General features: G+C 38.8%; 1 protein-coding gene across 1 annotated transcript in view; it reads left to right on the top strand.

Moving 5' to 3' along the window:
- Positions 1 to 16,824, top strand: part of CELF2 (CUGBP, Elav-like family member 2) — a 556,743-nt gene that overhangs the window by 143,713 nt on the left and 396,206 nt on the right. The gene's annotated exons all lie outside the window — the stretch shown is intronic.

The following is a 16,824-nucleotide window of genomic DNA, read 5'->3' as shown; positions in this document are numbered from 1 at the left end:
AAATGCAAAATGTTCTGCTCAAGAAATCACACTTGATTATGACTTGTACTACAGTGATCCAGGATGAATCTTGCCTCTCTACTAAATGTGGTTCATATAAAGATGAAAAATACTACTGGTAGGGGAGGAAACAGCATTTCAGGGAGAACATAAGGTTAAATACACTTCCTGTACAGTGCTAGCAATGTGATGAAGCTAACAGCATTTTTGCTTTGCTATTATCTCAGCCCCAAGAGCTGATCCTGCAGGAAGTTAATACCTTTTCTAATGTCATCATCATAGGATCATCATGGAATGGTTTGGATTGGAAGGGACCTTCAAATCACTTAGTTCCACTCCCCTACCACAGGCAGGGACACCTTCCACTTATCCAAGATGCTCAGAGCCCCATCCGGCCTGGCTTTGAACACTCCCGTTGAAATGGGGCATCCACCACTTCTCTGAGCAGCCTGCTTCAGTGTCTCACCATGCTCACAATGAAGAATTTCTTCCTTATATCTAATCTGAACCTCTCTTTCAATTTGAAGCCATTCCCCTTTGTCCTGTCAATAAATTTTCTTGTAAAATGTTTCTCTCCAGCACCTTCGGTCTCATTGATTTTGATGGTGCTCAGTGCCTTTAAAACGTGAGGTAAAGCATTTGAATAAAATGTAAACAGGGTAAATATAGTAATTGAAAGTGACAATCAGTTATTTAAATGGAAGTGATTTTTTCCTGTTCTGTTCAGCTTTCATTTCTTCAGTGGACATTTCCACTTTATGTCTTTGCACCTTTAATTATTTCAGATCTGAAACAGCTGCTGTTTAGGGAACATCCTCTTCAGCAGAACATACAATCAGAGTAACTTCCATGCAGTAAAACCAATTTGATTTGTGTGGAACACATCTGCAAATAGGCAGTGGGAGCATTAGTCAGGAAGTTTGTCTGTGTATGACAGCTGCTTTGTAGCCCCTGTGACAGAGTGAAAGAGCATGGCATTGTCACCTGCCTGTCTCTTCATCCATCATTAGTTAGGCTAGAATTGGTGAAGGTGTCATATGTGCTGCCTGATATAGCAGGATGCTGTTCAGTGTTGGTTGCTACGGGTCCTGGAGTCACTAAATCCCTTTTAATTCCTATTTAGACTCAGGGTCTATAAAAGGTGCCACATCCCTTTGTTAAAAACTACAAGCTGGCACTGAAACCTCCAGAAATGACAGACATCATTTCTCTGAATACCTGTAGGAATCTCAGGCATGTTTCCTGCAGTACCTAAAAAAACCTCAGGCAAAACTAAATATTTGCCCTTCTTTTTATGGAACATAGAGGGATTAAGAATACAGTTTGTCTGTGTGATAGAGCTCACAAGATTTGCTAGTGACTGTGAGCTTCCAGTACTTTTTTCATATCTTCCCACTACCCTATAAAAGCTCTCAAAACTCAAAATTGATCTGACATTTCTGACTCTGGTTATCCTGAAAAGAACGGTTCTTATTTAAGTAAGGAAATGTGTAACCAAAATAAACTGTTCCAGGAGTCTCTGCTTCCAATATAATAACCTAATATGTGTATGATTAGTGTTTATAAGAAAATCAAGCTGTTGGTTTTTGAGGCAGAGAAAACACTGTTTATTTTCTCCAACATGTTTTCTTGTAGCATCTAAATGTGTTCTGTTTTGCTATTTGATGCAAATTTTTGTTTGGAACTTTATTTTCTGTGTTTCTGAAATTTGGGGATGGAACACATATGTACATTTTTAGAAAGTAAAGAGGAAGAAGTCTGATTTAGTTAGTTGCTATTGGGCCATTTGTACTGGTTCTGTTGCATGTTCTTGATTAAGATCAGAATTTTCAAGTATTATTGAAATCAATATGTACTTATACTAAACTCTGTGCATGCATCAAAAAATCAAAGCAACTATTGTTATGCTAATGGCTGTAAAGACAATATCAATGTGAGGAATAGCAAAGGTTTCTTAGTAAAGAGCTACATACCATTGTAAGCACTTTAACACCTTATTTTTACACTGTAATTTGTCCTGTGCAATGATAATTTTTTAATACTCTTCACAATCACCACACTGCAATTAAAAAAGCTCATTTGGAGAGTAAGATGGGACCAAAGGGACAAGTATAAAGCTGCAGACACAAGAAACTCTTTGGTATACTTTCCATATTGAAAACAGTATTTTCCATATAGTTACTGTTCTTATTGTTTTTATTGCTATCTCAATATATTCTTCAGGGCATTATAACTAAGAATTTCATTACATTTATAACAGTGGATCTGAAGTATTACAGGTAAGAGTTACACCACATCAAACAATCCTGAGTCTATTTCTTACAGGCATAATTTTAAATTTATAGTTCTATTGCTTCCAACTGGGTTTGCAGATGGAGCACTGGTTTATGAAGTATTAATTCTTGCTTTATTTTTAAAAATGCTGCTTTCTTAGTTTAAAAAAAGAAAAAATCAATATATACAATGGCATTTTCCCACTGGGTTACAAGCAATTAGAATCCACCAAGAGAAAAGTCATTTGTCAATTGCAAACATTGTACTTAAAAACAAATCCTCAGAGCTGTCTGACTAAGCCAATGTTTAAGCAAACAAATATATTCAAATATTCAAAGATATAGTCGATGTAGTAACACTTTTTGCTGAGCTTAATTCGAAAATCATTGCGGTGTAGAAAACAGAACACCGCCTAAAACAGAGATTAAAACAAGTGATGATAGAACTGCATATAAATGACAAAATAAACACAGGTATATGAATCTTTATTGCTGAAGGAGACCACATTTCACAGTAAACACAAGAGGTGGAGGTGAGGTGACAGAAAAAAATAGCAGTTTAAATAAAAATAATAGGATGTTATCAGTCTGTAGCATGGTCACAGTGCTTGAAAATGCTTGGATCATCCACCAGACCAGTAATGTCTCTTTCTTATGAACATATATAATATTATATATATACATATATACTATTTGCTGACATAATATTATGCTGCTTGCTGCATTTTATTGATCATAAGACTTAAAGACATAACATAAGATTCACTTTTTCATTGTTTTTTGATTCTATAGCACACATTCAAGTCACATTTTCATGCTTTTCTTCAAGGTCTTATGGATCTGAAAATTCATAGTTTTAGTAAAATACAGGGTTTTTTTCAGTTTTCATATGACTCACATTAAATCACAGGACTTGGCAATATTGTTATAAATTTATAGTCATGCATCACAAAGATTAGAAGGCAGCACTTGTTGTCTTTGAACACATCTCTGACTTTCGAGGTATGTACTTTTATTTAGGGATCTCTACATTGAGTTTTAAGCCCTTTTTTTTTTTTTTTTGCTTTATTTTTTTCCCTGTCAATCTGTAAAGGCCAAGGATCATGGTCTCTGAACTGGTGTTTAGTGCCCAGAACCAAAGACTGTAGTGAATGGTCAGAGGCAAACCTGCCTCACATAATTTGTATGCGATGCTGCAGCACCGGCACAGAGAGGTTACAGTGCCCACTGCTTGGTTTAATTGGAGTTAAGTACATCTATTATGTCCGTGTGCCCCATCCACAAGCTGTTTATTTTGATTAATGCATGCATCCCTACGAGTGAAACATCTGCGTGAGAGAAAAACTTTTAGAAGAAATAAGTGAATAGTTAAGTAGACTAATTTTCCCAAAAGACCCGTGTATTTTTAATGCTTACCCCTGGCTGAGGTAGCCAGTTTGAGGCTCTCTGAGAGACTTGTTGCTCAGGATAAGAAGTACTGAGCAATTGCTAGATTTCACAAGTTGGGATCTGAAGAATTGAGACTCTCTAAATTACCTGTCTTTCTCAAGCCTAATTACTTCCAACTTGTGACAAAAATAATAGTGAGTAAACTACTAGCAAGGATATAGAGACTTGAAATGGGCAGTTTGAAAGAATAAGATTTGAAATAAGAGAGGGAAAACAGCAGCTGGGAAGAAACTTCTGAAATTTGCTTCAAAACAAAAGAATGTACACCCTGCAAGGGTATTGTGGTGGGGGAAAGAACACAGGCTAAGGCATTAGCTAGGGGAAGAAAAAGAAATCCACTATCTATAGTATCAGAGTAGCAGGTAGTTTCAAGGTTGTCATCTTCCTGGAATGTAACAAAACAAAAAAAAAAAAAAAAAAAGGTGGTTCTGCTTAGGTATTAGCTAGGGGAAGAAAAAGAAATCCACTATCTATAGTATCAGAGTAGCAGGTAGTTTCAAGGCTGTCATCTTCCTGGAATGTAACAAAACAAAACAAAAAAAAAAAAAAGGTGGTTCTGCTTAGGTAGACTCACAAGAGAGGAAATGATCACTGGAGAACATGAGGAGTAGATGAACCTAATTGAAATGAAAAGGTGAGAAGCAGGACAAAACCTTTCCTGACAAACTGCATCAAGGTCAGGTAAATTTGAGTCCCTTCCAATATCAGCTGACTCTTCCTGGTGGTTACAAAGGGAATATAAATTATGTGTTTATACTAAATGCCTGAAACCAAGGCATCAACCCTGGGCCATCTGTGTATGTCACCAGCCATGTGTGCTGTAGGAAATGGCTGTGCCGTGGCCTGGGATTGAAGGTTATTTAGAGAAACTACTTCTGTGATCTCATTTATTATACTGAAAAACTCAGGAAAATGTAGTGCCCTCAGCAGATAGAACCTGCTCAGGAGCCACATCAGCCACATCTTCCAGTGGGAAACAGGGAGGAGATTACTTAGGAGGTTAGGACCAAGATAAACAAGCTCTTATTAGAAAACAGGAGAAACAACCCAAGTTGGAATAGTTCATAAATTTTCAAAGTTTCTAGATGCTTATCCTAATGAAAATTGAACCTCTGAACCTTCTGAGGTTAACTTGTCCCCACTTATAACATCATTAGGAGATAATGTCAATGAAATGGAACACTGTCACAGGACAGCAGTTTCCCACTGCTAAATAAATGCTGAGCCAAAGCCAAGATATTTATTTTCAAAGTGGGAGATATTTACCCTGTAAACATGTTCTGTTCCAATGACTTTACGTCTGTTATACGAAACTGCTAATGAGGTAGATGCTGTCTGAGGCATGTGGTTAAACTAATAAGAGTTTCTCCACGTCCTCTTATTGAAAATACATATTTTTATTGGATTAGAGAACAGATTAGCTCAGCACTTCAGCTAATTTTGAAAACAGTTGATTCATTCCAGTGCAGTTTCTGACATGCACCTGACTTCAGGGGCTCCTCAGTATAAACAGCTGGAAAGCCCTGCTGTCATTCAACAGCTATAGAGCTGGAAACTAATTGTCTTGCCAGGCTAATGAACTGACATATATGATGTGGCACTAGCACTGTAAATGTCACAGAAATCAAAATTATAGAATCCCATTAATTTCAACATGAATTGTACCAAAGGAATATCAGCAATTTCTGGAGATATGGATAAGGAGGAAGACGTCTGGGCCAAGAAGCTGCTCTTTGCATGGACCCAAGAATTTCCAAGTGCAAGCCCAAGTAGATGCAGGAATTTGGACAAAGGCACAACTGCTGAGTCATCTACGGGTAGTACAAGTTCCAGAAGAAGGAGATGGATATAGGAGCAGGAAGTGTAAATAATTTTAATAGCCACTTCTATTAAAGGAAATCTCTATCAGAGCTATACACTGATTTCTCTCCTTTGAAAATCACAGTCATGGAATGTTGACTGTGTAGAGGAAATAGAAAAACTGTTTGCTCGAAAGACTCTTTTTTAAATTGTTGCTTATATTAAAATAAAACAATTAAATTAGAGGTTCTAAAATTCAATACATTCTTCTCTTCTGGCCACGTATATTGAGGAAAAGCTTAAATCTATTATTTGGAAAAAAATACTTCTTGAGAGAAAAAAGGATATCCCATTAAGCACACTCCCTTTCCCAAGGGCACTGAATTCCTAAGCCATATTGATGCCAGTAGGAAATTTGTTATTTCAGGGGTTTAAGGCTCCTTAGTTCTTCTGTGGATCTGGAGCCTCATGCCTTAAATTTATTAAATCACTGTTTCTTCAAGAGTAAGAGTTGAATATTGCATATTGCATAGCCCTGAATTGGAAGTTGATACAAGCAGTAAAAATTTAGCAATGACTGTTAAGGAAAATTTATATATTGCAATGAATTGTGTCTTATTGTTTACGCTTCTTGTCCTTATTATTTTTTTATATGGGCTTTTCTATGACAAGGAATTTGGGTAGAATCACCTAATAAAACCATTAATTCACTGTCTGGCAGTCTGTAGTCCGGAATTCCCAATGCTTCCACCGAGCATTTTCTCTGCTCCTCAGTGAGGAATCTCTTGGCATCTCAGAAATAAACCGGGCGCTCACCACAAGGCACACCTTTATGACTTACTGTGTTCCATTGTGTTGCTTTTCTTATGGACTCTGTCAGTGCTTTATTCTGTTCTGAAAAATGATTTTTATAAAAGGAATGTATTTTCCAGAAGCAATCCTAGGCATGGGTTTGAGTTTGCATTTTGGGAAACCTTGCTTTTCAGCTTATATTCATAGCTCCATGATAATCCTTCCTTATACCACATATGTCAATGGTGATGAACTCTAGAGCTTCTTCCATATTCAAGTTGCCTCAGCATGCTTTTTCTGTAGGTTTATGTCAATTCATTTTAATATAACTCAGAACAAATGTCATCAGGATCCAATAATCACAGTTTATTGGGTGGACAGAAAGCAGGCAGTGAAGTCTCTATTGGGATTTTCAGCATCAATTTATGAGGTGCATTGCAAAACTAAAATCCATCTGATTTCCATCAGCTTAGCTATAAATGTAGGCATAATGATTCTATCCACTTATTTTCAAATCAATTTAACATAACTATCTCCCAGAATTAGAAGACATGGATCACTGCACAGTTTAGGCACTAATATAGTGGTTTCTACTCACCAATGTCCAATAGCACTGATTAGTTTAGTGTCCACTCCTGTATTCACTCCACATCATTAACAACTATTGGAAACTGTAGATTTGTGTTGTTTGGGCTTTCCCACACAACCCATGCAAATTAGAGAGCAGAAAATGCAAAAATGTTTTAATATTAACTCTTGCAATTGATAAAGGCTTAGTGCACCAGAATGCTAAAAATTATTCGGTCCTTTGGGGATAGAAATGTCAATAACTTAAAATTTGGAAATTTGGACTGATGTTTGTGGAAAACTTGGACTGAATAAAAATGTCCATTTTATAAGCAAAATGGAATTCTGTTTCATTTATGTTTTCTTCGAGTTTTCAGCTGCCTCATCAGCTTTGCTGGAATACAAGTGGTTTACATTAGTTTAGTAATGCTGATGGCTGAAATGGGGACACATCCTGAGTTAGAGGATGTATTAGCAGGATTTGTATGAGTATGTAAATATGCACAGCAACATTTCAGCATGCACATTATTCCAGAGAAAAATTCAGCTCACAACATGTAAAGAAAGAATTGAGACGTTAAGTTGGATGCATTTTAACGGGGAAGTTTAATTTGTATTTTCGATGTTTATTTATAGGGTAGGCTTTATTACGAACAGGATGCTCATCTGATCAAATGCAATGATGCAATTAAATTGCTTCTTGTTGAAACAGGTTTTATGGTGCTTATTAAAAGTAAATATAAATAAATGTTTGAAGATCTGTGTGATCAGAAATGCTTTTTGATATCAGATGGAAATATATCAGTGCCTGAAATGCCTTAACTCTTTATTTAAATGTGGCAGATGAGTGTTTTTTAACATCATCACACCAGATTACTATAAACATAACTGACATAACCCATTTGGTTTTTTCAAAAGCTTTTGTCAGAGACCTCATGGGAGGCTATTAAAAAAACAACACAAAGTAATCATGGGCTAAATCAGAAATATCCAGGTCAAAGACAGAATCCAGTATGAGAGTAAAGAGTTAGAAAGTCGGGGAACTCAAGAAGAGTAAAAACAGATATTTTCTGTTACCAAATGGAGTGGGAAATCTATGGACAGAAACATCCAAACAAGCTGTACAGTGTCTACTACCTCTTTTGCTTCTGCCTTCACTAAAGAGATCAATGTGATGAAATGTCTAAAGCAATTAAAGGCATGAACAAATGAGAAAAACTGACTAAGTAAGATAAGTACTTATATTAGTTATATATTTTCATGGTCACTGAGCCCCAGGAAATCCACCCCAAGGTGAGCACTATCAGAGAAAAAGAGCTGTCAGGACAATCTTCAGAGCTGTCAGTGGTTATCTGGTGCAGCTTATGGGAGGAGGTGTCCAGAATACTGGAGAAGTGCAATTATTGAGCCTATCTTTAAGAAAAGGGGGGAAAAGAGATGGATTTGTCAGCTTAACTTCAATTCCCAGAAAAATCCTGGAGCAAATAACCAAGCAAACAATTTGTAAGCTCCTGGAAGATAACAAAAAGATGAGTGACAGCCAACATGGATTTGTCAGTGTGTTGGGTTGACCTTGGCTGGACGTGAGTGCCCACCAAACTGCCCTGTCACTCCCCTCCTCAGCAGGAGGCAAGGGGGAAGGGGGAATAAGATGGAAAAAAGTCCTTTTGGGCCAAGATAAAGACAGCTAAATAAAGAAAAAGACTATGCATGGAAGGAAAGAAAACAAAAGATTTGCTCTCCACTTTCCATTAGCAGGTGATGCCCAGCCACTTTCCAGAAAGCAGGGCTTCAGTATGAGTAGTGTTTTCTCCCTTCCTTTGTCTTGGCTTTTATTGCTGAGCAGACCTTATGGAATGTCCCTTTGGCCAGTTTGGGTCAGTGTCCTTGCTGTGTCCCCTTCCAAGATCTTGCCCACCCTCTGGCTTCTGGTGGGGAGGAAATGTTGGAGAGACAGCACTGGTGCTGTGCTAGAACTACCCAGCAGTTCCAGAACACTGGTGTGTTATCAGCACCTTTCTAGATACCAATGCACAGCACAGGTCTGTGAGGGCTGCTTTGGGGAAAATTAACTCCATCTCAGCCAGGCCCAATACAGACAGAAACAAATCTTGGCAAATCAACTTCATTTCCTCCTTTGACAGAGTAACAGGTCAGTAGTTAGGGCAGAAGGAGTACATGGTGTATATCTTGACTTCAGTGAGATTTCTAATAATGTTTCACCCAACACTATCACAGAAAGAAAGAAAAAAAGAAAATATTGGCTGGATTAAACTACTATAATATGGGTAGGGAAATGGCTGGAAAATTATACTCAAGGTATAGGGAAGAAAATAAAGGATATTTATTAGGACAGAACACGTGAACTAACTGAAAAGATGTCCAACCACTTGAGAGGGTGAGAATTCAAAATGAGCTCAACAATTTTTACGTAGAGTCTGAAACATCTAGGACGACTTCAGGGAACAACTGGCTAATCAGCGGCTCTGCAGAAAAAGAGCAGTGATGGAGAATAAGATAAGAGAGGATCTCTGAAATTAATACTATCAGCAAAGTGACACTTTTGCAAAAAAGCCAAATACTGTTATGGGATGTACAAGCAGAAATAATCTCTCTAAGATACATGACATAATCTTTCTGCTCTATTTGGCACGAACGAGGCTGTAGCTGAAGCGTGGTGTTCCCTCCCTAGTTTGCATTTCAAGAAATATTTACATCAGGTACAGGAAGAGCAGAGTGATTATGGGTGTAGAAACTTGACCTATTAGAAATCAAAGGGTTGAGATTGCTTCCTCAAGAGAAAAGACCAAGTAGACACAAGATTAGTAGTTTTCAAATACATAAAAGGTGGCCGAGAAGGGGAAAAAGATTGAACTGTTACAGGTACCCATTATCTATGCGACAAGAAATAATGTGCTCTAAATTGTGGAAAGGGGTATTTATGTGAGACACTTGAGGAACTTTTTAATGGTAAGAACAATTAAGCAGAGAAATAGATTGCCTGAGAAGGTTCTGAATTTCCTCTACCAAAGACCTTAAGAGCAGTTTAAATAAACACATGTTGGGAATAGTTCAGAGAGAGCTAATTCTGCCTGGAGTGAAAGAATGGCCTCTTGATGTTCCTTCCACACATTTTTTTATTTTATTTCTCCAAAACATTAACACAATGGAGCACAATGGTTCCCCATTCAGAGTTGTGAACTGAATGCATTTTCTAATGCTGTGCACAATGGATAAGCAAGACACTGGCAGATGACAAAACCATTTTCTCTGGTTAAAGTTTACTCAGAGGAATTTTTGACAGTACTGAATGGGCAAAATGATAGCAAAGATAGTTTAAAATACTTATTCATAGTGCTGGCTATGCTAGCTAGTAAACCAGGAGATCTTGACAAATTAGAGAGCTGGGCAACCACCATCCTATGAAGTTCAACAAGGGAAAGTGTCAGGTTCTGCACCTGGGATGGGAAAACCCTGGATGTACAGACAGACTGGAAAGCAGTGCTGGAAAAGGGACATGGGGGTCCTGGTTGATGGCAAGTTGAATGTGAGTCAGCAGTGCCCTGGCAGCCAGAAAGGCTAATTGTGTCCTGGGGAGCATCAGGCAAATCATCTCCAGCTGGGCGAGGGAGGGGATCATCCCACTCTGCTCTGCACTGGGAAGGACTCACCTTGAATATTGTGGCAGTTTTGAGCACCACAGTGTAAGAAAGATATTAAGCTGTTGGACAGTGTCCAAAGGAGGATTGTGAAGGGTTTGAAGGGGAAGCCGTATGAGGAGCAGCTGAGGTCATTTGGTCTGTTCAGGCTGGAGAAGAGGAGACTGAGGGGAGACGTCATTGTGGTCTTCAGCACCCTCACAGGGGGAACTAAAAGGGCAGGAGCTGACCTCTTCACTCTCATGATCAGGTGAGGCACAAGAAGTTTAGGTTAGATATTAGGAAAAGGTTCTTCCTCCAGAGGGTGGTTGGGTACTGGAAAAGGCTCCCCAGGGAAGTGGTCACAGCACCAAGCCTGTCTGAGTTCAAGAAGTGCTTGGACAATGCTTTCAGGCACATAGTGTGATTCTTGGCGTGTCCTGTACAGGGTCAGGATTTGGACTCAATGATCCAACAGGTCAACATCCTTCTTATGCTGGGGACCTGAGAGCTGGATGCAGTATTCCATGTGGGGTCTCATGAGAGCATAGCAGAAAGGGAGAATTCCCTCCCATTCCCTCCCTCAACCTGCTGGTCGTGCTGCTTTTGATGTAGCTCAGGATATGTGTCCACATACAAGTCCCTGCAGTATCAGATATCATGTCTTTTGAATTAGCCAAGGTGTTACCTGTTTACCATGAGGACAAGTTAAAACCCTATATGCATCAAGAGACCAGTGATTCCTCGTAACTGATGTTGTCTTCCAAGTCATCAAAGAATACATCTATTCTCCTCAATTCACAAAATGTAACACAACACTACTGGGTTTTACTGAATATATAAAATGAAGAAACTAATTCTCCCACCTGCATAAAGGGTCAAGGAGAGGAACCTCACTGTCCATATTTCCTATTTAAATATGTTTGTCTCATATCTCAATAAAATGATTGTTATATTTCCCCCACCTGCAGTTGTCTTCACAAAGTGGATAATTGAGCCTCAGAGTCTCTAAACTGTGTGGATATTCTCACAGGATATAAACTGCTGCACAGATAACTAAAAAATTGTCTACTTTCAAGGTTTAAGTTTGATCATAAAGGAAAGACAATTGCTTGCACGACTTTTAGAGGAGGAAGAGTTATTAGCAGAGTTTAAAGGTGTTACTTGTTGGAATACAGCAGTGCAGACTTGACAATTTGAAATTACTATAAGTGTCACTAAATAAAGTAATGGGGTCAAATCTCATGTGTCTCTAAACTGGTACAGGTCCGTGGAGTTTAACAACACTGTGCTAATTACATCAGCAGAGAATTTGCCCTCTAGTTTCTAAAGGCCTGTCACAGACAAAAATGCTTTGCACAGGCATTTATTCTCAATTTGATATCCTTGGATGTGCTGGTTTGTGTTTATATAGTTGCAGGGAGGCTGATGCAGGGAGAGATCTGTGCAGTTCTTTGGCTCTGGCATGGCTATCAGCAATCTGTACGTTTTCATTTTGAACTCTGGCACCTTGGAATAAGCTGGAGAAGAACTAATAACTCTGCCTGGTGTCTCCAGGTCTAGAGAGATCTGAAATGCTTTTATTGATAGACAATGAACTCTGTTAGTGACTGAGGAGTGTGGAGAGAGTTGAGGGGGGTTCTGCTGCTGAAAAAAACATAACTATTGAACTACTTTTACTGAGAAAGAGAAAAAAGCAAGCAAACAAAACAACGCAACGTACTGTGTATTAGGCTTGAATTCACCTTAGGCCTTTTATCTACTTTTTTCATTCTGTTTTTTCTCTGCTTTATTCCCTGCTCAAGCCTATAAGGATTTGACAGCACTGCTGCCCTTTAGCAATGCTTGCTCTGCATGGGAGGGCAGCAAAATATTAGCTAGTTTAATGACGATCTCTGACTCCCTAGAAGAGCAACATTCATCATCATCATTTATGAAAACACCTCATCTCGAGCAGACAAGCTCAAGCAGGTTATTGCATCCACATCCATTACAAGGTTGCAACATCTACACTGAGGTTACCAAGAGTCAACATATGTTTTACTACTGCTTCAGAGAAAATTAATGTATTGAACCACAGTGCTGGCTACCATTGACCCCAACACCTTAATGGAAAGTATTGTTCACCCATTGCACAGCAGCTCACACAGAATTAATGTTGGATTGAACATATTATAATTAAGGTCTGAAAGCACATAAATCGTTAGAAAGAAGAAAACAGGCCTCTTTGGACATACCTTACTGCCTGTCTCTTGTTCCTTTTTCAGGTGCAACTCTAAATAGCCTTTTCATTCATATATGTGTGTTCCAACCTTGTGCCGAAACAGGGATGTCAAAGCCAATTTTGTCTTGGGATCCTGAGACCATTGGCTCATATGTTAATTCAGCCTAGAAGGGACCTCACCCATCCAAGCTCCTGCTCACAGCAGGTTCAGCAGTGATCTCTGACCAGGCTCCTTGGGGTTTTTAAAGCTTTGGGCAGCAGAAGCAGAGCAGAGGTGTGAGCACAGCACTCCATCTCTCAACTGGATTGCTCCTGCCGATCGCTGAGGCCACCGTGCTGCCCTGAGTGCCACAGCCACCTCTGCTTCCCCGTGCAGGACTAACTCTGCCATGCAGAGCACTTGAGTCTTTACTTCCTTTTAACTCTACTTCTTACTAACACCCCATCACTTTGTCACCACACTCATAACCCTGACATAGTAAGTCCCAAAGTGCAGTCCTAGATATATAATGATTTGTGGTTTCCCAAACACCATCTATTTTTCAGTTTCTTTCCCACCAATAATTTTCTTCCTCTTTGCTGACTAGTTAGTTGTCTTAAATATTATCCTTTTAAGTCTTAGCTACTTCCTGTTGTACATCACTCTGGTCAGGCACTATCTTTAGGAAGATTACTTGGCCTGAATAAATACCTCCAAGGTCTGAAGACTCTGTTTCAATAAAGTTTACAGAGGCTTTCATCTTTATTGATATGAAAGTCTTCAATGTGATTTTTTAAGCTTACTGTCATAGTGTCTTCCTTGGACTCATAACAATACTCCTGCCTGAGAGTCAGGAGAACTGTAGTAACTACCTTTTCAGTACTTTGGTTCTGCTCTTCCTTACTGGACTCAGAAACTGGATAATAGGATAAAAAGATAGGGAAAATATTAAGACCAATGTATGGGACTGAAAAGTAGAGGTACAAAGTTTATATAGTGTGTTCCAGATGGCTATAGACCTCTCACAAAACACTTTTTGCCTTGACCTGAAGTTTTTAGTGTATTAACTGTGAGAGCATCTAAATGTTTATGCAAAGTGTCTTCAGGCAACTGTCAAATTTTCAGAAGTGCTGACAATTTTGAAATCCTTAAAAACTGAGTTCCTCTGAAATGAGCAAAACAACACCGTCTCATGACAAAACTTTCATGAAGCAGACAGAAACATAGTAATGGCTTCAGAAGTTGAGATCCCTAAGGAAACACACCATCATTTCAAAGCATCAATGCACAGATTTGCTCAGGGTGTAGCTGGTTGTTGAGAGCAAGAGCATCTTTCCGGGTTTGAACCTTTATCCAAATATAAGTAAGAAGACTGAAGCACCAAAAACAAGAAACTGTCCATGGAAAAATAAACTTGACCTTGATTGAGTAGGGGTTTGAAGCAGACAACATCCTCTGGTCCCTTTCCACTTGTGATCCTAGAAATCCTAGAAAATTTTTTTAGGATGTATTCTTACGTATTTAATTGCCAGGTTTATTACTGTCAGCTCAAAACTATGAATTTTCTGAAGAAATTAACTATAAAAAACCCTCAACAACAGCAAAGAAGCTGTAAAATTAAATTAAATGTCACTCTTCAAAATCCAGCCCAGAAAATACAAAGTTTGTAAGGTAAATACAGAAAATCTATGTACATATTTTAATGGATTAGAAGCATAATACACGTGGATGACTGTCCTATGCTATGTTTTATTTGCTACACTAAATGCATCATATCTTACAAACCACAGAGAATTGTGCTCCTGTATTAATTACATTTTTAAGTGATTTTCTAATCTTTGGACCATTTTAATGTCTGACTGTTGCAGAGGGAGTGTATTAGAATTTCACACTGCACTGCTATTTGAAAGAATTTAAATAGTAAGCAAAAGCTCTCCATTTTTTGTGTTCTTTCAGCCATTTATTTCTATTAGTATAAAAGTGGCTGTTTTACATTATGCAAACATTCATTGCAAAAGCAAGTTGGGCAGTAGGTTAACTTCTTAGAGAAGAAATATATGCTATGATAACATTACCCACTGTAGATGTGTTACACTTAAGGCATTAACTTCAGTATAAATCATTCTTTATAAGAAATAAAACTGCTATATTGCGTTGCAGCAAGATCCTAAACCACAGCAGATGGATGTCATAGGATGTATTCTGGGTGTTGCCAGTCAATTGCTGCCCTTTTTAAAGTAAAGGATGAAATCGTAGACAGCGATATCCAGAAGAACATAAAAATCTGATGTATACCCATGAAATCAATGGCTATTTAGAACGAAGCTTGAAAACTTGGTGTAAAACACTACCTCTATCTCATCGAGCTGGGCCTACATCTTGTCCCATTGAGTGGATTTATGGAGGCAGTACTGCAGTATCTTTAAATGAATGAGAATTCCCTTGCTCCTTCAGGTCTAAGACACACAGTGGAACATTATGACCTGTTGAGATTTCTCTGAGCAGCAGCAGAGGTAATAACAGCTTTACTGACAGGGATATGGTAAACCAACCAGTCTTTGCTTTGCAGAATATCTTTGCTTGTGAATTGTATAGCCATAGTATGTTTAGTAAAACAAGGAATTAATTTGTTTTCAGAATTTGATGGAAATTTTCTATCCGTGCTCTTTCAGTAGGAAAAAAAAAAAGTGGCATGAAAATGAAAATCTCTTCTGGAAATGTTTTTTCTGAGAAAGGCTTTTTTTTCTGCCTTAAAAACATGCAGTATACATTTGGACTGAAAAGCATATTTACTATTCTTCCCCCCGCCCCAAGAATTTCCTCTCCACATTACTAACTAATCCTTAAGTAGCAGTTTTCATCAGTAGCTTTCAAATCAGTACAAAGGAGAAAAATGTCATTGTTCCTCCTGAACCTAGGGCACAGCAAGGGGGGAGGAAGGAGATGCTAAGTGGCTTGCATTAATCTCCCAGCATGCCAGTGCAGCAAAACCCACCTCCCAAACCCTGGGACTGTTTTCTTCTTACTTTTGCACAACCAGCCAGCACTCCCTGTTTGCCTGCTCTTTTGGCAAGGATCCCACTGAAATCCTCAGTCCAGAATACCTCTAAGTATGGCAGAATGTGGATTTAACTTTTATATTTGAGCAGTTCATCCTGCTGAAGGAGGAACTCAAGGCTCGATTAGAAAAAACTCCTCCCTTCCTTCTTAGTTCATCAGTTTCTGAGTACTAGGAGCCAACAATGTGAATTTTTGTACCTTGAATGTTTATTGTTTTACTTTGTAGCTCAGCAAAGAAGAAGAGAGCAGGTGTGGAAGGCAGGGAAGAACAGTGGGACTCCTTCAAGACAGGAAAAAATATTCTCAGGCATGGGGAGAAAAAGAAAGAATAAGCTGCTCTGTGGTACCAGTGCCTACAGCGGAGGAGATGAACTACATTCCCAACAGCAGTTCTGCCTCTTTCTCCTTGCACCTCATTTTTTGCATAATAAGAGAAAATTATACTTTGTCATGCTGTATTAAAGATAATTATCTCCTGCAGTCCTTGTGGTTTTCTATGGCTCTATAGTTAACCGGGTTACAGTCCTTGATATTTGCACAGCAACTGGTTGTTACTGCCTCAGAACAGAAATTCTTTACTTGTTCCTGAAGAACCCTTTGTCAATGCAGATGTTGATCTTGATCGCTGGTCACTCAGTCAGCAACAGCGTGGTCAAATTCAAGGAGAGCTGTAGTTGACCCTCTGATTAGTTTGCATTCTTGAGAGCCTCTGAAATAGATCCTCGTGGTTGTGACACATCTGGACTCTGGTACAGAAAATGGTGGTGATCCACACCATGAGCCATCAGGGACAAGAGGAAACTGTACTGATTCCCACACAGCTGTGAGGGTGTAAAAAAAGTTTAGATCTAGTGGGGCTGGAATTACCTCTGGTAACTGCTCTTCTAGCAGAGGGCCTTTTGTAGGAAAAGCAGTCACTGAGGGAGACATCCAGGGGACCTACTCTGGAGGTCCTGTATGGCTGTACACTCACAAAGCTTGGAAATCTGCTGATGGTCTTGAGAGTATCCTGGTGTTCATGTTCACTGACATAGATGAGTG

The sequence above is a fragment of the Lepidothrix coronata genome, unplaced genomic scaffold, assembly GCF_001604755.1.
Source record: "Lepidothrix coronata isolate B3197 unplaced genomic scaffold, Lepidothrix_coronata-1.0 Scaffold20, whole genome shotgun sequence".
NCBI lineage: Eukaryota > Metazoa > Chordata > Aves > Passeriformes > Pipridae > Lepidothrix > Lepidothrix coronata.
The sequence above is the reverse complement of the archived record's forward strand: the minus strand, read 5'-3'. Positions and strand labels throughout refer to the sequence as shown.